The 21913-nt window shown below is 38.0% G+C and overlaps 1 long non-coding RNA gene and 1 other non-coding gene across 2 annotated transcripts in view; one reads left to right on the top strand and one right to left on the bottom strand.

Moving 5' to 3' along the window:
• LOC130852546 (uncharacterized) overlaps window positions 1–21913 on the bottom strand; it is a 115122-nt gene that overhangs the window by 84100 nt on the left and 9109 nt on the right. The gene's annotated exons all lie outside the window — the stretch shown is intronic.
• LOC130852893 (U6 spliceosomal RNA) lies at window positions 20018–20124 on the top strand. Its single transcript, XR_009053593.1, has one exon. It is a non-coding gene; the product is annotated as a U6 spliceosomal RNA (small nuclear RNA).

The raw sequence follows: 21913 nt of genomic DNA, 5'->3' as shown, positions 1-21913 counted from the left end.
CTTGATTATTACAGATATATAGATCACTCAACGGGGAAGGATATCCTTTTCAACAAATAGTGCTGAAATGACAGACAGCCACATGCGAAAGAATGAAACTGTGCCTTACCTCATACAAAAATTAACTCGTAATGGATCAAAGCCTTAAGTGTAAGAGCTAAAACCATGGGATTCTCATAAGAGAACACAGGGGTAGATCTTTTTTGATCTTGGATTTGGCAATGGATTCTTAGATATGACACCAAAAACATGAGTAACAAAAGACAAAACATTAGAAAAAAACACAAAAAAACAAAAGACAAAACAGATAAATTACTCTTGAAATTTAATCAAAGTTTAAAACTTTTGTACTTCAAAGGACACTTCAAGAGGAAGAAAGGCCACACACAGAATGGGAAAAAATATTCAAGACATATACCTGATAAGAGACTTGTATCTAGGATATATTAAGAATTCTTGCAACTCAAAAATGAAGACAAATGACCCAACCACAAAAATGTGAATCTGAATAGACATTTCTCCAAGAGAGATATACAAATGGCCAATACCATGAAAAGATGTTATACAGTATTAGCTATCAGGGAAATGCAAATCAAACCCTGTATCCTTTAGCTGTCACATTCCCTAGTGGGAGATGATACTTCACACCCACTAGGATGGCTAGAATGAAAAAGTCAGATAATAACAAGTGTTGACAAAGATGTAGAGAAATCAGAACCCTCACACTTAATTAGTGGAAATGTAAAATGATGCACTTTGGAAGACAGTCTGGCAGCTCCTAAAATTAAAGAAAGACATATGACCTAGCAATTCCACTCCTAGGTATATACCTTAGAGAACAAAAACATACATGAATGTTTACAGGAACATTATTCATAAGAGTCAAAAGGTAGAAAACAACACAAATGTCCATCAGCTGATGAACGGATAAACAAAAAGTGGTACATCGACACAATGGAAAATTCAACCAAAACAAGGAATGAATTATTAACACGTTATCACAGGAAAGAACTTTGAAGATATTTGCAAAGTGAAAGAAGCGAGTAACAAAAGACTACATACTATATGAATCCACTTATATGAAATGTCCAGAATAGGCAAATTTATAGAGACAGAAAGTAGATTAGTGGTTACTTAGGACAGAGGAAAGGGGGGGAAAGGAATGTGACAGCTAAAGGATACAGGGATTCTTTTTGAGGTGATGAAAATATTCTAAAATTGACTGTGGTAACTACTGCAATATCTGGGAATACGCTGAGTTGTACACTTCAAGTGGATAAATTGTACGGTAGATGAATTATCTCAATGAAGCTATTTTTAAAAAGAAAAAAAAGGTCTTAAAACAATAACTTAGCTTCCACTTTAAGAAGCTAGAAAAAAAAGAGGAAATGAGACACAAATCAAGAAGAAAATAAATAACAGAAATTAATGAAATTAAGAATAGAAAAATAGACAATTTTTTTCCCTTTGGAAAAAAATCAAAGTTGATAAATATATACCTAGAATTACCAAGGGAGATAAAAGAGAGGATACAAATAACAAATAGTAAAAGTGAAAGTGGAAAGGAACATCAGTACAGATATTATAGACATTAAAAGGATGATAAGAGAATAGTATGACAGCTATTGGCCCTAAATTTGACAATTTAAGTGAAACAGAGAAACTCCTTAAAAGACACAAACTACCAAAATTTAATCAAGAAGAAACAGATAACTTGAATAGTTTATATCTATTATAGAAATTAAATTTGCAATTTAAAACCTTCCAGGCTAAGATGCCTTCACTGGCAAATTCTACCAAATATTTAGCAAGAGTAATGCCAACTGTACACCTCTTGGAGGATACACAGAACAGAGAACATGTTCTAATTCATTTTATGAGGTCAGCATTACTTGACACCAAAATCAGACAAAGACATTACAGAAAAAGAAAACTCCAGGTCAATATCCCTCATGAATACAGATATGAAACTTCTCAACAAATTACTAGCAAATTGAATCTCAGAACACACAAAAATAACCAATCATCATGGCCAACTAAGGTTTATCCCAGAAATGCAAGGCTGGTTAAGCGTCTGAAAATCAATTAATGTAATCCACCATATTGATAAATGTGACTACATAACCATATATAATTTTTTCATGGCAAGAGCAAACAAACACCATAAGCAAAGTCAAAAGATAAATGATACACTGGCAGAAAATAGTGCAACATATGTCACAGATAAAGGGGCAAAAAATCTTACATGAAGAACCTCTTAGACATCCAAAAATCTTATAGAGAAAATTGACAAAAGATATTCAAACAAGTAATTCACAGATAGAGATATTAAAAGGTAGCCTATAAATATGATGTTCAAGTTCACTCATAATTAGAAAAATGCAAAATACAAATACACTGAGATTCCATTTCTCACTGATGAAACTGCAAATACTCAAAAGCTTGACAATACCCTTTCTTGGTGGGGTGGTGGGGTAAATAGGCACTTAGGTCTGACCATTTGATCATAAAATGGTGTTTTCAGAACTCAGAGCTAGACACTAGTCAGAGCCTGTAGCAGGCTCTAAAAACGCTTGTTCTGTTCTGCCGTGGCTATATGAGCAGAGATTTTGAGGTAACTTTTTCAACAGCCAGGTGGTGAAGTCATTTTCCTGTTGATTTTTTAAAAATCCCCTTAAACAAGTAAGCCTTTGTTGAAGATATGCTCACTCTTAGGTGCTGAACAATAAACACTAGTCTCACCTATAGACTGTTACAAATGAAAACATACTGTAAGTTTGGAGTTTTGGAGTGAACCAGCGTGGTCTGGAACTCAGAGAACTGCCCTCTTTGCTTCTTCCTGCCGTCTATCTACTCACTCTGTGACACCTGGGTGAGCCTGTACGTTTCAAACATTGTTTCTCCTCCAATACCCATATACTTCTGAGGCCAGACACCATGGAACGTGTTTATACTGTGATGTGCCTTTTAATCTTGCATCTTTGTAGTAAATCCACCTTTGCCGAAATGGAGGCTCATGCTAGATGCCAGCTGGCAATGAAAGGGTGAATGGAAGCTGTGCTTTCCAGAGGCCTGCTTCTCAAACTTTAAAGTGCACAAGAATCAATTAGAGATCTTATTAAAATGCAGATTCTGACTCAAGTTGGTCTTGAGAGGGTTCTAAGGTTTTGCACTCCTACTAAGCTCCCTGGTAACACAGATTCACAGACCAGGCCTTGCAAAACAACAGGCTATGAAATGTGTTTGGGGAGGCTCCCAGGGTTGGTGGTATAACTCGTCTACCTCCCCACCCCAACATTCAGTGAATAACCAACACTTCTCTCCACCTTTCTGCTCTAGTTTGGACCCTAATCATCCCTCAAGTGGATTTCAAAAATCTCCCAATTTACCTGCTTGTCCCCCCGCCTCTGCTCCATTCTTTGAGATTGCACAGAGATGATCTTTCTAAAAACTCCAGCCTAACCAAGTCCCACCCAGCTTCCGCCCTTTTGATGACTCCCTCTTTTCCTTAAGATAAGGTCTAAACTCCTTACCTGGGCCCCCTCAGGCCCCTCACAAGCTGGCCTCTGCCTGCCCCGCCAGCATCACCTCCCTCTACGTCTCTGCCACGTGGGGTTACCTGCAGCGCTCCCACCACAAGCCTTTGCACAAGGAGTGCCCACCTCTCTGCAAGACAAACTCTGGCTCACCCTTAAAAATTCTGGTCAGAGATCCCATTCTCAACAAAGCAGGGGTTAACCACATTCTCCTCTGTGCTATTTCTATACCTTCTCAGGCTTTCCAAGATGTTCTTTTACAGTAATTTATTCACTTGCAGTTCCTCCCTTCTATGCAGCATAAGGCTCCCAAAGTCAAGAACCACATCTTATCTTCACTGTGTTCTCACTGAACACAGAGTTCTGAGCGGACACACAGCTTTGCGAGGTGGCACGTGTCTTCCATGTAATCAGGATGAGCGAGCAAGGGACTCGTTCAGGATGCCCGGCTCTCAGCCGCGAATCCGCCAATGCCCAGCATGTTTAGGCAGATCACTTAACCCAACTCCTCCACTGAGATGCGATGATCAGTGACAACATAAATGAGAATGCTTTGAAAGACATCAAGTGCTGTGATCATTTTACCAATTAAAACAGGCACTCTTCATGGATGACCTCGGCTATGCCAAGCACTTTACAGCGATGCCCCCAATCCTCACAACATCTGTGTGAGGAAGGCAGTATGAGCCCATTGTGCACACGGGCAAACCACAGCTAAGAAAGTTAAGAAGCTCGTTTAAACTGACAGCACTAGGATGGGGAACAGCCAGGACTCAAACCCGAATCTCCCTTGGCTCCAACCGTATGCATATTCTAGTCAGGTTTCATGTAACATTTTCTCCACACATAAAGGTATACTGCCTCATTTAATAATCCAGCTTCATATCAAATGACAACTTTTATTTTTGTTGGTCTAGATGCAGCTTTTAAAAACACTAATCGTTTAACTTAACCTGCCTTCATTTCTTATTCCCTCTTTTCTTAAAGAGTAAGTAATTAATTGGCTGTGTTGGGTCTTTGTTGCTGCCTGCGGGCTTTCTCTAGTTGCAGAGAGCAGGGGCTACTCTTTGTTGCAGTGCAAGGGCTTCCCATTGCTGTGGCTTCTCTTCTTGCAGAGCATGGGTTTTAGGTGTGCGAGCTTCAGTAATTGTGGTACATGGGCTCAGTAGTTGTGGCACATGGGCTCAGTAGTTGTGGCACATGGGCTCAGTAGTTGTGGCTTTGTGATTCAGTTATATATGTATCTGATCAGCAAAGTGATTCAGTTATATATGTATACTGAGTTTTATATATATATGTATGTGTGTGTGTGTATGTATATATATATACATACACACACATATATATATACTTTTCAGATTCTTTTCCTTATAGGTCATTATAAGATATTGAATATAGTCCTCTGCGCTATACCGTAGGTCCTTGCTGTTTATCTATTACATACATAGTAGCATATTTGTTAATCCCAAACTCCTAATTTATCCCTTCCCCCTTTTCCCCTTTGGTAACCATAAATTTGTTTTCTATGTCTGTGAGTCTATTTCTGTTTTGTAAGTAAGTTAATTTGTGTCATATTTTAGATTCCACATGAGTGATATCATATATTTGTCTTTCTCTCTTACTTCACTGAGTATGATAATCTGTAGGTCCATACATGTTGCTGCAAATGGCATTCATTCATTTTTATGGCTGAATAATATTCCATTGTGTATGTCTATATCAATATACACCACATATTCTTAATTCATCTGTCAACGGACATTTGGGTTGCTTCCATATCTTGGTTATTGTAAATAGTGCTGCTATGAACACTGACGTGCATGTAGCTTTTTAAATTACAGTTTTCACCTTTTTCAGATATATGCCCAAGAGTGGGAATGCTGGATTATATGATAACTCTATTTGTAGTTTCTTAAGGAACCTCCATACTGTTTTCCATAGTAGCTGCACCGATTTACATTCCCACCAACAGTGTAGGAGGGTTCCCTTTTCTCCACATCCTCTCCAGCATTTATTATTTGTAGACTTCTTGATGCTAGCTTCACACATGACTAGTGTGAAGTGATACCTCACTGTGATTCTGATTTGCATTTCTCTAATAATTAGCGATGCTGGACATCTTTTCATGTGCTTTTTGGCCATCTGTATGTCTTCTTTGGAGAAGTGTCTATTTAGGCCTTCTGCCCATTTTTTGATCGGGTTGTTTGTTTTTTTTAAGATATTGAGTTTTATGAGCTGTTCATATATTTTGGATGTTAACTACCTGTCAGCTGCATTATTTGCAAATATTTTTCCCATTCTGTAGGTTGCCTTTTCATTTTGTTCATGGTTTCCTTTGCTGTGCAAAAGCTTTTAAGTTTAATTAGGACCCATTTGTTTATTTTTGCTTTTGTTTCAATCACTCTAAGAATCCAATCCAAAAAAATATTTCTGCAATTTATGTCAAAGTGTGTTCTGCCTACGTTTTCCTCTAGGAGTTTTATAGTATCTGGTCTTACATTTAAGTCTTAATCCATTTTGAGTCTACTTTTGTGTATGATATTAGAGAATGTTCTAATTTCATTCTTTACATGTAGCTGTCCAGTTTTCCCAGCACCACTTATTGAAGGGACTATCTTTTCTCCATTGTATATTCTTGACTCCTTTGTCACAGATTAATTGACCACAAGTGTGTGCGTTTATTTCTGGGCTTTCTGTCCTGTTCCACTGATCCACATGTCTGTTTCTGTGCCAGTACCACACTGTTTTGATTACAGTAGCTTTGTACTTAATAGTATAGTCTGAAGCCAGGGAGCATGACACCTCTAGCTTCATTTCTCTTTCTCAAGATGGTTTTGGCTATTTGAGGTCTTTTGTGTTTCCATATAAATTTAAGGGTTTTTTGTTCTAGTTCTGTGAAAAATGCCATTGGTAATTTGATAGGGATTACACTGAATCTATAAATTGCCTTGGGTAGCATGGTCATTTTAACAATACTGATTCTTCCAATCCAAGAGCATGGTATATCTTTCCATCTGTTTGTGTCATCTTCAGTTTCTTTCATCAGTGTCTTAGAGTCTTCAGAGTACAGGTCTTTTGCCTCCAAAGGTAGGTTTATTTCTATGTATTTTATTCTTTTTCATCTATGGTAAATGGGATTGTTTCCTTTTTCTTTTTTTCTGATAGTTCATTGTTAATGTATAGAAATACAACAGATTTATGTACATTAATTCTGTATTCTGCAACTTTACTGAATTCACTGAGGAGCTCTAGTAGTTTTCTGGTGGCATCTTTAGGATTTTCTATGTATAGTATCATGTTATCTGCAAACAGTGACAGTCTTGCTTCTTCCTTTCCAATGTAGATTCTTTTTATTTGTTTTCCTTTTCTGATTGTTGTGGCTAGGACTTCCCAAACTATGTGAAATAAAAGTGGAGACAGTGGGCATCCCTGTCCTGTTCCTGATCTTAAAAGGGAATGCTTTCAGCTTTTCACTGTTGACTATGATGTTAGCTGTGGGTTTGTCATATATGGCCTTTATTATGTCGAGGTAGGTTCCCTCTATGCTCACTTTCTGGAGAGTTCTTACCATAAATGGATGTTGAATCTTATCAAAAGCTTTTTCTGCATCTACTGAGATGATCTTATGGTTTTTATTCTTCAATGTGTTAATGTGGTGTATCACACTGACTGGTTTGCAAATGTTGAAAAATCTTTGCATCTCTAGGATAAATCCCACTTTATTGTATTGTTGGATTCAGTTTGCTAGTATTTTGTTCAGGATTTTTGTATCTATATTCATCATTGATATCGTCCTGTAATTTTCTTTTTTTTGTGATATCTTTGTCTGGTTTTGGTATCAGGGTGATGGTGAGCTCGCAGAATGAGTTCAGAAGCATTCCTTCCTCTGCAATTTTGTGAAATAGTTTCTGAAGGATTGGTGTTAACTCGTCTCTAAATGTGTGGCAGAATTCACCTGTGAAGCCATCTGGTCTTGGACTTTTGATTGCTGCACGTTTTTAAATTACCAATTCAATTTCAGTACTGGTAATCGGTCTGCTCATATTTTCTATTTCTTCCTGGTTCAGACTTGGGAGATTGTATCTTTCTAAGAATTTGTCCATTTCTTCTAGGTTGTCCATTTTATTGGCATATAGTTGCTCATAGTAGTCTCTTATGTTCTTTTGTATTTCTGTGGTGTCAGTAGTAGCTTCTCTTTCATTTCTGATTTTACTGCTTTGGGCACTCTGTTTTTTTCTTGATGAGTCTGGCTAAAGGTTTATTTCTCTTTTCAAAGAACCAGCTTTTAGTTTTATTGATCTTTTCTATTTTTTTAATCTCTATTTCATTTATTCATGCTGTGATCTTTATGATTTCTTTCCTTCTACTGTCTTTGGGTTTTGTTTATTCTTCTTTCTCTAGTTGCTTTAGGTGTGGTGTTAGGTTGTTTATTTGAGATTTTTCTTATTTCCTGAGGTAAGCTTGTCTTGCTAAAAACTTCCCTCTTAGAACTGCTCTTGCTGCATCCCATAGGTTTTGGATCATTGTGTTTTCATTTTCATTTGTCTCCAGGTATTTTTTGATTTCTGCTTTGATTTCTTCAGTGATCCATTGGTTGTTTAGTAGCATTATTTGTAGCCTCCTCGTGTTTGTGTTTTGCAGTTTTTTCCTTGTAGTTGATTTTTTAGTGCTATAGTGTTATGGTCGGAAAAGATGCTTGGTATGATTTCAGTTTTCTTAAATTTACCAAGGCTTGTTTTGTGGCCCAGAATGTGATCTATCCTGGAGAATGTTCCTTGGGTACTTGAAAAGATTGTATATTTTGCTTTTGGATGGAATGCTCTATAAATATAAATTAAATCCATTTGGTCTAATGTGTTATTTAAGACCTGTGTTTCCTTGTTGATTTTCTGTCTGGATAATCTGTCCAGTGATGTAAGTGGCATGTTAAAGTTTCCTACTATTGTTGTGTTACTGTTGATTTCTCCTTTTATGTCTGTCAATACTTGCCTTATATAGTGTGGTGCTCCTATGTTGGATGTATATATATTTACAACTGCTGTACCTTCTTCTTGGATTCATCCCTTTATCACTACGTAGTGTTCTTCATCTCCTGTAACAAGTCTTTTTTTAACGTTTATTTGGTCTGATATTAGTACTGCTACTCTGGCATGCTTTTGATTTCCATTTGCGTGGATACCTGTTTCCAATCCTTCACTTTCAGTATGTATATGTCTCTAGATCTGAAGTGAGTCTCATGTAGGCAGCATATATATATGGGTCTTGTTTTTGTATCCATTCAGCCAGTCTGTGTCTTTCAGTTGGAGCATTTAGTCCATTTACATTTAAGGAAGTTATCAATATGTATGTTCTTATTACCACTTTGTTAACTGCTTTGGATTTTTTAAAAAAATATTTATTTCTTTACTTGGCTGTACCAGGTCTTAGCTGTGGCATGCAGGATCTTTGTTGCCACGTGCGGGATCTCCGTTGCGGCATGTTGGATCTTTTCAGTTGCACATGTGGGATCTTTTCAGTTGCGGCATGTGGGATCTAGTTCCCTGACCAGGGATTGAACCTGGGCCTCCCGCACTGGGAGTGCAGAGTCTTAGCCACTGGACCACCAGGGAAGTCCCTGGATTTGTTTTTGTAGGTGTTTTTTTCCCTTTCTAGTTTTGTCCTCTTCTCTTGTGATTTGATGACCATCTTTAGTGGTACATCTGGATTCCTTTATCTTTTTTTTGGTGTATATTATAGGTTTTGGGCTTGCAGTCAACATGCAGTTTTTAGCAGTTTATGTATATACATGATTGTTTTAAGTTGTTTATCTCTCAATTTCAAATGCATCTTAAATACCCTGCATTTGTACTCTCCTCCCTCCCAACAATTACTGTTTTTCACATCATAGTTTACATCAAATTGTTTTGTGTATCCCTTAATTGCTTATTGTGCATACAGATGATTTTATTACTTTTGTCTTTTAACCTCCCTACTAACTTTGTGCATGGATGATTTCCTACCTTTACTGTATGTTTGCCTTTACTGGTGAGCCTTTTCATTCCATAATCTTCTTGTTTCTAGTCATGGCCTTTTCTTTTTTACCTAGAGAAGTTCCTTTAACAGTTGACGTAAAGATGATTTGGTGGAGCTGAATTCTTTTTGCTTTTGCTTGTCTGTAAAGCTTTTGATTCCTCCATCAAATCTGAATGAGAGCCTTGCTGGGTAGAGTGTTCTTGGGTGTAGGTTTTTTCCCTTTGGCCCCTGGTCTGCAGTTTATGCTGAAAAATCAGCTGATAGCCTTATACAAGTTCCCTTGTATGTTATTTGTTGCTTTTCCTTTGCTGCTTTTAGTTTCTTTAAGTCTTGTCCTTTTAATTATAATGTGTCTTGGCATGTTCCTCTTTGGGTTAATCCTATATAGGACTCTCTGTGCTTCCTGGACTTGGGTGGCTACTTCCCTTCCCAGGTTAGGAAGGTTTTTAGCTATTATCTCTTCAAATATTTTCTCGGTCCCTTTCTCGCTCTCTTCTCCTCCTCTGGGACCCCTATAATGTGAGTACCAATGTACTTGATGTTGTCCCAGAAGTCTCTTAAACTGCCCTCATTTCTTTTCATTCTTTTTTCTTTTTTCTGTTCAGCAGCAGTGACTTCCACCACTCTGTCTTCCAGTTCACTGATCCATTCTTCTGCCTCATTTAGTCTACCATTGATTCCTTCTAGTGTATTTTTCATTTCAGTTACTGCATTCATCATCTCTGTTTCCTTGTTAATGATATTTTCTCTTTGTTAAAACCTTCTAACTTCCCAACTCTGTGTCTCCATTATCCTCCCAAATTCTTTGATCATCTTTACAACCATTACTCTGAACTCTTTCTTGGGTAGATTGCTTGTCTCCACTTCACTTAGTTCTTCTTCTTGGCCCTCTGTAGCAGGCATCCTATGCATCCCAGCAGAGCATTCCCCTCATGTCACCCAAGCTATATGCTCCAGGGGTTCCCCCTAAGAGAGCTGCATGGGTCCTCCTGTTGTGGCAAGCTAACTATGAGGGTTGTCTGATATGCTTGGTTGCCAGGCCCTGCCTTGTTCAGATGCTGCTGGCTGCTGTTTAGTGGGCTCTGGTCACAAGGTGGCTGGTTGCAGAATCCTAGGCGACCTCAGGACTATTGTTAGCTCGCTGGTGGGCGGAGTCAAGGGCCTGAAGATTCTGGGGCTGTTGCCCACTTCCTGGCAGATGAAGCCAGATCCTGGGGTTAGTGCCAGACTACTGGCAGGCAGAGCTGGTTCCTGGAGTCTGGCTGCAGGGCCCAGGGATTCCAGAGCTCATCTCAAATACTTGGTGGAGTGGGGCTGGTTCCTGACACAACTGGGTATGGAGTCTGGGGTGTCCCAAAGGTTGCACTGGCCTGCTAGTCAGCAGGGCCAGGGCCCAGATGGGCTCAAGGTAAGGTCTGGCCTGTGTTGTAGGATCATAGTTTTCTTGCTTCTGGTGTCTGCTCCCTGGTGGATGAAGCTAGTCTAGAGGCTTGTGCAGGCCTCCTGGCAAGAGGGACCAGTGCCTGTCCACTGGTGGGTGGAGTTGGGTCTTGGCCCTCTGGTGGGCTGGGCTGTGTCTAGAGGTGGCTATGGGCTCTTTAGTCTTTTTTTTTTTTAATAATAAATTTATTTATTTATTTATTTACTTTATATTTGGGTGTTTGTTGCTGTGCATGGGCTTTCTCCAGCTGTGGCAAGTGGGGGCTACTCTTCATTGTGGTGTGCGGGCTTCTCATTGCAGTGGCTTCTCTTGTTGCAGAGCACAGGTTCTAGGCACACGGGCTTCAGCAGTTGCAGCACTTGGGCTCAGTAGTTGTGGCTCACAGGCTCTAGAGCACAGGCTTAGCAGTTGTGGCACATGGGCTTAGTTGCTCCGTGACATGTGAGATCTTTCCGAACCAGGGCTTGAACCCACATTCCCTACATTGGCAGGCAGATTCTTAACCACTGCGCCACCAGGGAATTCCCCTCTTTAATCTTTAGGGAGCATAAAAATCCAATATGTCAGCTGCCAGTTAAATCTTGCCAATGTTCACAAGTGTTTATGTCCCCAGCATGAGCCATAGCTGCCCCCTCCTCTCCAGGAGACTCTCCAAGACCAGCAGGTAGGCCTGGCCTAGGCAAGTATCAAATCGCTGCTTTTGCTTTGGGTCCTAGCATGTGTGAAATTCTGTGTGTGTGCTTCAAAAGTGAAGTCTCTATCTTCCCCAGTCCTGTAGGGCTCCTACAGTTAAGCCCCACTGGCCTTTAAAGCCAAATGCTCTGGAGGCTCGTCTTCCCAGTGCCAGACCCCTGGAATGGGGAGCTTGATGTGGGGCTCAGAACTCTCACTCTTGTGGGAGAACTTCTGAAATATAGTTATTCTCCAGTTTGTGATTTGCCCACCCGGGGAGTTGGAATTTGATTATATGATGAGTCTGCTCCTCCTATCCATCTTGTTGTGGTTCCTTCTTTATGTCTTTAGCTGTAAATCTTTCCTGATAGGTTTCATTTTTTTTTTTTAAATCAATGGTTGTTCTGCTTATTTTGGTGTGCTCATGAGAGGAAGTGAGCTCAGGGTCTTTCTACTTTGCCATCTTGGCTGTTCTCCTCTACAACTCCACTTATTTCAATACTGTAAGAATTTCCAAAATATCAGATCTGTGATACAATATAAAACTATTATAGAAGATGACTTTTATTCTATATGCTTATATGTCATTTGTTTTACACTGGTTTATGCAGAAATGCATTCCTGAAAAAGTTGTATTTAACTCGAACCTTTAAAATTAAAAATGAAATATCAAAGTTAAATGAATTTAACTGAGAATTGACCATTTAAAGGACAGTTGTGACAAACCTTGCAAGCATAAATATCCATTCAACTTACTTTTTTAAAGTCAAGTTTTCTTACATAGGTTTGACTTTTTAAAAACATTTTAAAGTTTTTCCTCTAAGATCAGTAACAAGGCAAGGATGTCTGCTTTCACCACTTCAACATACTACTGGAACTTCTAGCAAGAGCAATTAGATAAGAAAAAGAAATAAAATACATTTAAGCTGAGAAGGACGAAATAAAATTATTTATGTTTCCAGATGACATGATCTTAAGTGTAGAAAACCATAAAGATTCTCCCCCCCCCAAAAAAAACAGAATGAATGAATTCAACAAAGTAACATAATATAAAATTAAAACTCAAAAATTTGTTGTGTTTCTATGCCCTAACAATGAATAATCAGAAAAGGAAATCAGGAAGACAATTCCATTTTCAGTAGCATCAAAAAGAATAAGTACTTAGGAATTTATCAAGAAACTGAAAGACCTGTATAATGAAAACTACAAAACACTGCTGAAAAAAGTTAAGGGGGACATAAATAAATGGAAACACATCCCATGTTCATGCATTTGAAAGGCTTAATGTTAGTAAAATGTCAACAGAATTGACCCTTGAGCAACATGGGTTTGAATTGCATAGGTCCACTTACATACATATTGTTTTTTTCAATAAGTATGTATTATGGTACTACATGATATGAAGTTGGTTGAAAATGTAAATGTGGAACCTTGGTTACAGAGGGCCAACTATAAAATTATACATGAATTTTCAACTACGTTGGGGGGGGGGTGGCACCCCTAACCCCCATGTTGTTCAAGGGTCAACTGTATTACCAAAAGTAATCTACAGACTCAGTGCAATCTCTACCAAAATCCCAATGATGTTTTTTTTGCAGACATATAAAGTCCATCCTAAAATTCATATGGAAGCTCAAGGGACAGGAAATAATCAAAGAAATCTTAAAAAAAGAATAAAGCTTAAGAATTCACACCTCCTGATTTCAAAACCTACCACATAACAAAAATAAGAGTTGGTTCTTTGAAAAGATATACAAAATTGACAAACCTTTAGCTAGACTAACCATGGTAAAAAGAGCAGAGAACCAAATCAACAAACTAAACGAAAAAGGAGACATCGCAGCTAATACCACAGAAACACAAAGGATCATAACAGGCTACTATGAACAACTATATGCCAATAAAATGGACAACCTAAAAAAATGGAAAAAAAAAAACCCTTATAAACATGCAACCAATGAGGATTGAATAGGGAAAAAACAGAAAATCTGAATAGACCAAACACTAGTAGGATATTGAATCAGTAATCTAAAATCTCCCAACTAAGAAGAGCCCAGGACCAGATGTCTTCATGGGTGAACTTTAACAAACATTTAAAGAAGAATTAATACCAATCCTTCTCAAACTCTTCCAAAAAAGTATAAGAGGAGAGAATACTCTAAAACTCATTTTATGGGGGCCTTATACCAAAGCCACAAAGAACACTACCAGAAAAGAAAACTACAGGGCAATATCCCCGAAGAATATAGATGCAAAAACTCTCAACAAAATACTAACAAATCAAATTCAGCAGCACATCAAAAATATCATTCACCATGATGAAGTGAGATTTATCCCTGGGATGTAAGGATGGTCCAACATATACAAAATCAATGTAATACATCACATTAATAGAATGAATGAAAAAAATCATATGATCATTTCAATAGATGCAAAAAAATCATCTGACAAAACTGAACATCCATTAATGGTTTAAAAAAACTCTTAAAAAATTAGTTATAGAAAGAATGTACCTCAATATAATAAAGGCCATATATAATAAGCCCACAACTAACATCATATCAATGGTGAAACACTTCCTCTAAAATCAGGAACAAGACAAGGGTGCTCACTCTCACCACTCCTATTCAACATAGTACTGGAAGTCCAAGCTAGAGCAATCAGGCAAGAAAAAGAAATAAAAGGCATCAAAATTGGAACGAAGGAAAAAATTGTCTAAGTATGCAGATGACATGATTTTATATATAGAAAATCCTAAAGACTGCCCTCAAAACTGCTAAAATAAATGAACTCAGTAAAGTTGTAGGATACAAAATCAACATACACAAATCAGTAGCATTTCTATACACTAACAATGAATTATCTGAAAAAGAAACAAAATGATCTCATTTACAATAGCACCAAAACAACAAAACACTTAGGAATAAATTTAACCAAGGAGGTGAAAGACCTAATCACTGAAAAGTATAAGATACTGATGACAGAAACTGAAGAAGACACATATGAACGAAAAGGTATCTTGTGTTCATGGATTGGAAGAATATTGTTAAAATGTCCATACTACAAAAGCCATCTATAGAACCAATGCAATCTCTATCAAGATTCTAATGGAATTTTTTTAATAGAAATAGAAAAAACAATCGTAACATTTATATGGAGCGACAAAAGAGCCTGAATAGTCAAAGCAATTCTGGAAAAAAAAAAAAAAAACCAGTGGGAGGCATCACACATCCTGATTTCCATCTATATTTTAAAGCTATAGTAATCACAACAGTATGGTATTAGCATTAAAAAAAGGCACAATGGAAACAGGCTAATGGAACATAATAGAGGCTCCAGAACTAAATCCATGCATATACAGTCAACCAATATTTGACAAGGTAGCCAAGAATACTCACTGGAATCTCTTCAGTAAGTGGTGTTGGAAAAATTGGATGTTCACATGTAAAAAAATGAAACTACATCTCTATCTCATACCACTTATAAGAGTTAACTTAAAGGTGGTTCAAGATGGTAACATAGGAAGATCCTGAAATCACCTCCTCCAGACACACCAAATCTACAACTACTTTGGGATCAATTTCCTTTGAAAAAGACTAAAAAAACTAGCTAAGCAACTCTTCACATTAGGCAAATGAGGAAAAGGATACATGGAAGCAGGTAGGAAAGGCTGAGACACAATCTTTCAAAAAACCCCACCCCTGGTGCAGTGACCCAAAATTGGGAGGGAACTCATAAACCCAGAGCTTCTCCCTGAGGAGCAAAGGGTTCCTACTGCACATTGGACACCACAACTCTTAGGATCTTCACCTGAGAGACAAGCCCCAAAACATCTGGCTTTGAAAACCAATGGAGGGCTTCCTAGGTGGTTAAGAATCCGCCTGCTAATGCAGGGGACACAGTTCAATCCCTGCACCAGGAAGATCCCACATGCTGTGGAGCAACTAAGCCCGTGTGCCACAACTATTGAGCCTGCACTTTAGAGCCTGTGAGCCACAACTATTGAGCCCATGTGCCGCAACTACTTAAGGCCACGGGCATAGAGCCTGTGCTCTGAAACAAGAGAAGCCATGGCAATGAGGAGCCTGCGCACCACAACAAAGAGTAGCCCCCACTCGCCACAACTAGAGAAAGCCCACATGCAGCAACGAAGACCCAACACAGCCAATAAATACATACATACATACATACATACATTTATTAAAAAAAAAGTGACTAAAATCCAGTTGTCTTTAAAAAAAAGAAAGAAAACCAATAGGGATCACATTCATGAGACCCAAAGGGCTGTAGCAAACTGAGAAATGACCCTTAAAGTGCTCAAGTGTGAACTCACTCACCCCAGAGCCCAGTGCAGAAGCAGCTATTCAAAAAATATCCACTTTATATGAAGAGATTCATTTGATGACCTTAAAGCATCAGTCTACTGTGGTACTCTCTGGAGATGGAGGCTGTCCAGTGACATTTTATGCTCTCCCTCTGCCTTGCTAAAGGCGGAGGGCATCATCTTTATTCCCCTCCTCAGTGGGCATCATCACATTCAGTCTCTGCTGCAATCCAGAGCACCAGCATCCCCTGGAGGGGAGCTTTCACATATCAGATACCCTAATTTTTATGTCTGGTTCCCAGGTTTTTGTGGTTGCTGTCCAGGGGACACCCCTTGATCACTCAGCTCTGGTGGTCAGTGGGGCTTATACTTGCAGGTCCCACAGGACTGCAACCAATAAAGAAAGAGTTCTTACACAGTTATAACCTTCAGGGCATAGCAAGAAGCAACAGACCCAGGACTCAGTCTTTCTCTGCAAGCAGCCTATTAGTTTATTATCATAGCTGCAGCCTGAGGGGAAGCTTCTAATTAAACATACATCTAAGAGCTGACTGTAAGCCTTTCCAGAGACCCTGAAGGATGGGTGCTATCTTCAGGCTCTTCCTCTGCTGCACCCCCAGAGCACCAGTAGAGCTCTTACATGTCTGGTGCCCTGGATTTTGTGTTTTTTCCCTAGAGAATGCTTCTTGATCACCTGGCTCTGATTATATGCCACAACTAAGAAGCCTGAGTGCTACAACTAAGGAACCTACCTGCTGCAACTAAGGAGCCAGCAAGTTGCAACTAATGAGCCCTGAGTTGCAACTAATGAGCCCACCTGGTGCAACCAAGACCTGGCATAACCAAATAAATAAATTAAAACAAAAACAAAAACAGAAAGAGAAAAACAACTTCCATATAAGAGAACACCCATAAGACTATCAGTTTTTTTCAGCAGAACCTTTGCAGGCCAGAAAGAAGTGGCACAATATATTCAAGGTGCTAAAAGAAAAAAAACTTCCTGGCAAAGTTATTATTCAGAATTGAAGGAAAGGAAGTTTTGCAGACAAGCAAAAAACTAAAGGAGTTCATCAACACTAAACCAGCCTTACAAGAAATAAGGGACTGCTTTACACTGAAAAGAAAAGGTGCTAATTAGTAACAAGAAAATATATGAAAGCATAAATCTCACTGGTAAAGATAAATATATAGTAAAGATAGCAGACTAATCACTTATAAAGCTAATATGAAGGTTAAAAGATAAAAGTAGTAAAAATAACTACAATTACAGTAATTAGTCAAGGGATACAGAAGGTAAAAGCTGTTAAATATGACATCAAAAACAAAAACTTTGGGAGGGAGGAAAAATGTAGAGCTTTAGAGTGTGTGCTCAAACTTAAGTTATCAACTTATAATATACTGTAACAAATATAAGTTGTTATATGTAAGTCTCATGGTAATGACAAAGCAAAAACCTATAGTAGATACACAATGAAAAAGGAATCTATGCATACTACTAAAGAAAGTCATCAAACTATAAAGGAATAGAGCAAGAGACAAAGAGAGGAACTACAAGACATCCAGAAAACAATTAACAAATGGCAATAAGTATATACCTATCAATAATTACTTTAAATGTAAATGGACTAAATTCTCCTATCAAAAGATGGATTAAAAAGAACCCCACTATATGCTTCCCATAAGAGACTCACTTTGGATGTAAGGATGCATATAAATTGAAAGTGAAGAGATGGAAAAAGATATTCTACGCAAATGAGGAAATCAAAAGAAAGCTAGGGTAACCATACTTACATTAGACAAAATAAACTTTAAAACAAAGACTGTAATAAAAAACAAAGAAGGGCATTATAATGCTAAAGGAGTTAATCTGACAAGAGAAAATAACATTTGTGAATATTTATGCAGCAACATAGGAGCACTTAAATTTATAAAGCAAATATTAACAGATCTAAAGGGGAAAATAGACAGCAATACAATAATAATAGGGGATTTTAATTCCCCAATTACATCAATGGATAGGTCATCTAGAAAGAAAATTGGTAAGGAACATCAGCTTTAAAGGACACTTTAGACTATGTGGCATTAACAGATATGTACAAAACATTCCATCCAAAAGCAGTGGAACATAAATTCTTCTTCAGCGCACATGCAACATTTTCCAGGATAAATCACATGCTAGAGAAAACATCTTAATAAATTTAAGAAGACTGAAATCATATCAAGCATCTTTCCTGACCACAATGGTATGAAATTAGAAATCAATTATAAGAAAACTGGAAAATTCACAAATCTATGAAGATTAACAAAATGATGATAAACCAATGAGTTAATGAAGAAATCAAAAGTGAAATTAAAAATACCTGAGACAAATGAAAATGGAAATACAACATACTAAAATTTATGGGATGCAGTAAAAACAATTCTAAGAGGGAAATTCACAGTGATAAATGCTTGCCTCAAGAAACAACAAAAATGTTAAGCAAATAACTTTATACCTTTCTTTTTCCAAAGAACTGGAAAAAGAAAAGCGAAGCCCAAAGTTAGTAGAAAGAAGAAAATAAACATTAGTGTCAACTACAAATTGGCACTTGCCATGGGCACTTGGCATCTACCTCTATGAGGATTAAATCAGGTGCCGCCACAGCTGCTGACCTTCAACACCCCCCGAAAGGAATTCAGGGTGGAGATCAGGAATGAGGTACCAGGTGTTTCGAGAAAATATGGCAGATAGTTAGATGGTTAGATAGTTAGATAGTTAGATATTTTCAGGAGCTGATTGTATGAGCCCAATTCTTGCATCTCCTCATATCTAGAAAAGCACTAAATTCCTCCATGGTGACGTCTGCGCCTCGTGACTAGCAGTAACTCTCATGGGACCGTCTGCAAAAATATGTGCCTGCCTGCATGTATTCTTCCTTCACCAAAATCACATATATATATACTGACCTTCTCCCCCTACCTCTTTGGAGCAGTTTTTCAGAGTTAACTGAATTGCTGTCTCCCAGGCTGCAGTCCTCATTTTGCCCCAAATAAAACTTAACTCGCAACTCTCATGTTGTGCATTTTTTTAAAGTCAACAGTTAAGGCAACCATGAAGAAGGAACCCTGAGTGGACATCTCTCCTTCACCTGAATTCTACAAGGAACTGGAGCCTTGGTACCAGTCCTTTGCACCCATCTGCCTCCTCAGAGAGTCCAGATGAATTTGGGTAGGTCCTTCCTGATTCTCAGATCTCCTGTGTTGGTTGATGACCCTGAGTTTTATTTGGTGGTGTATAGCAGGTACCTGCCCCCTCCCAGGTGAAAGATACTGGGGGGGGGGGGACATTGTGAGCTGGTTGAAAGATACCAGGGAAATACCCACCCAGCTGAAAGATACTGGGTGGGGGGAGCCAGTTGACAGATACCAGGGAAATACCCATCCAGTTGAAATATACTGGGATGGGGGGGGGGAGTTTGGTTGAAAGATACTGGGAAATACCCACCCAGGTGAAAGATAATGGGTGGGGGGCGGGGGGGGGCCTGGTTGAAAGATACCGGTTTGCTCAGTTGTAGGAGACTGAGTGGTCTGTGCTGAGTGGTTAGCTAAGAGGCTGATCTGATGCTTTTTCTCAGTTCGGCTGCCTTAATAGAATTTGTCAGGATAAAAGTGAAGATATTACATGAGAGCTTTGCTCCAAAGAAAAGCGACAAGACTCCTCCCAGCCAGTTACAGCTTTCTCAGGTGACTGAGAAATTTACGGGAGTGGTGGAGGCAGAGTCCTCATATCCTGTAGTGGTCCCATAGGGAAACCCACTCATTAATTAAAACACTTGCTTGTCCAGGGGTTGTGGATAAGAATTGGCTCTTCAGCGATGTGAGCACCTGCAGTGGTCTCAGACTACTGAAGGGAGAAACTGAGATATGTAAGAGGGCTGAAACTCTTGGGTGATGCCCAGAGGAGTTAAGCTCACAAGCAGCACACTGGCCCACCACACATTCTCATTAGTGAATTTTATCCCTGACAAATTCAACTTTAAAATGGGAAATGGAGTGCTCGCTTCGGCAGCACATATACTAAAATTGGAACGATACAGAGAAGATTAGCATGGCCCCTGCGCAAGGATGACACGCAAATTCGTGAAGCGTTCCATATTTTTCCTTAGAGGACTGGGGCAGGGAGGGTGGGGGGGACTCGAGGGGGGGGCGTCAAGGAAGGGAGGGAATATGGGGATATGTGTATAAAAACAGTTGATTGAAACTGGTGTACCCCCCCAAAAAAAAAAATTTATAATTCTTATTTTTGGATAAAAGTTTGAAGACCCAAATACCATAATAAAATGGATTTCTCTTGTGAAAAAAAAAAAAAATGGGAAATGGAGCCTCTCAAACACAGAAACAAGGGGCATCAGAAAGCCAGTCTCTGACTAACAGTCCAGCCAGGTTTATGAATGTACAAAAACTCATACTTGCAAGTACCTATTTAATTGGGAAAATTATACTAAAGGAGATCTCAACCTAAAATGACCAAATTGGGGTTCTTTTGATATTCCAAAATTGATACTTTTGCACACATATAGAAAAAAGCCAGCCATAAGATCAGACTGAAAGGAATGCTTACTTTGATTGGTATCTAGAAGCTTCTAAAAGAAGAAATGATAAAGTAACTTCTTTGCAGGAAACCAACAATTTATTACTTAAAACTATTATCAAACCAACTTTTCAAAACCATTAAAAAGAAAAGGGGTTATCTACAAAAATTACGAACCTCCAACTGTGCCAATTAAGTACACAATGCTAGTCACAGGTTAACTGACTACCGTTTAATTTCTAACCAATAGAGAAAGCTAACTTGAAATTAAAAACAAAAAACATATCTCTTCAGAATTCCGACCCTGAAGGAATAAGTCCTACTAGGAGAACCTGATTTTCTCTCCCTGTGCCTTGAGACCAGAATTCTCAGGATCACTTATCTAGATCACCTCTAAATTTCTGAGACTGAGAAAAATAAAGGGGAGGGAGAAATGGAAAAAAAATTCTTTTTAAAATTTAACTTACTCCAACTGTTATTTACAACTAGTGAGTTTTATATTGTGATATCTGATTCATGACTAAGTTTAGAAAATGAAGCTATGAAATATCTTGTTGTGTCTATCTGTATGTTTATGTGTACATTATCTTTGTTTTTACCTTTGAACTGTATTATCAAAAATTAATTTGTAAGTGAGCTCTATTTAATTGGATTAAAGGAAATTAAGCACTTATATAAATTCTCAAAAGAAATACAGAAGGTAACTGGCCAGAATTAATTTCAGGTTCACATGAACTTGGAAATATTCAATATTAAATTAATACCTGGTATTAATGTTTAAGTTTGTTGATCTAATTAATGTAGACATGTCTTTACAGTCATCAACATTAAGTATAATACTTTTATTGGGCCTAGGTTTAATATAAGCTAAATAACATCTTGTTATATCTGTTACGAATTTTTCAGCAAGGAAACTAACTTGATGTGAAGAAACCCTAAGGAAAGAAAATGTAAATGAGATAAGAAAGTTTAGATAAACTCTGTTAAGAATAATTATGCTTTGGGAATGTCTATCTAAGATAGTCTCTCCAGATTCTGGTAACTTGAAATACTAGAGTTGTGCTAAATTAAGTGATGGAAGCTTATTGAATAGCTAGGTTATTCCAAAATAAAATAAGATACTGAAACATTAATTATTGAACATTGGCTTCCTTTTACAAAGAAACAAAATTTAGGACTATTAATAAATATGGTACCACATTCTCTAAAGAAAGCAAATGTTTTTAGAAAATATCACTGGTATTTATGTTCATCAGTCTACAGAATGCTAATGTAAAGGACAGTTCATAATTGCTTACTTAGTTTTCACAAGAAATTAAGGTTTTAAGAGTTGAGGATTGTAATTTAAACATGTAATT

The sequence above is a fragment of the Hippopotamus amphibius genome, chromosome 4 (assembly GCF_030028045.1).
Source record: "Hippopotamus amphibius kiboko isolate mHipAmp2 chromosome 4, mHipAmp2.hap2, whole genome shotgun sequence".
In the NCBI taxonomy this organism is placed as follows: Eukaryota; Metazoa; Chordata; class Mammalia; order Artiodactyla; family Hippopotamidae; genus Hippopotamus; species Hippopotamus amphibius.
This window is presented reverse-complemented; position numbering and strand designations above follow the sequence as displayed.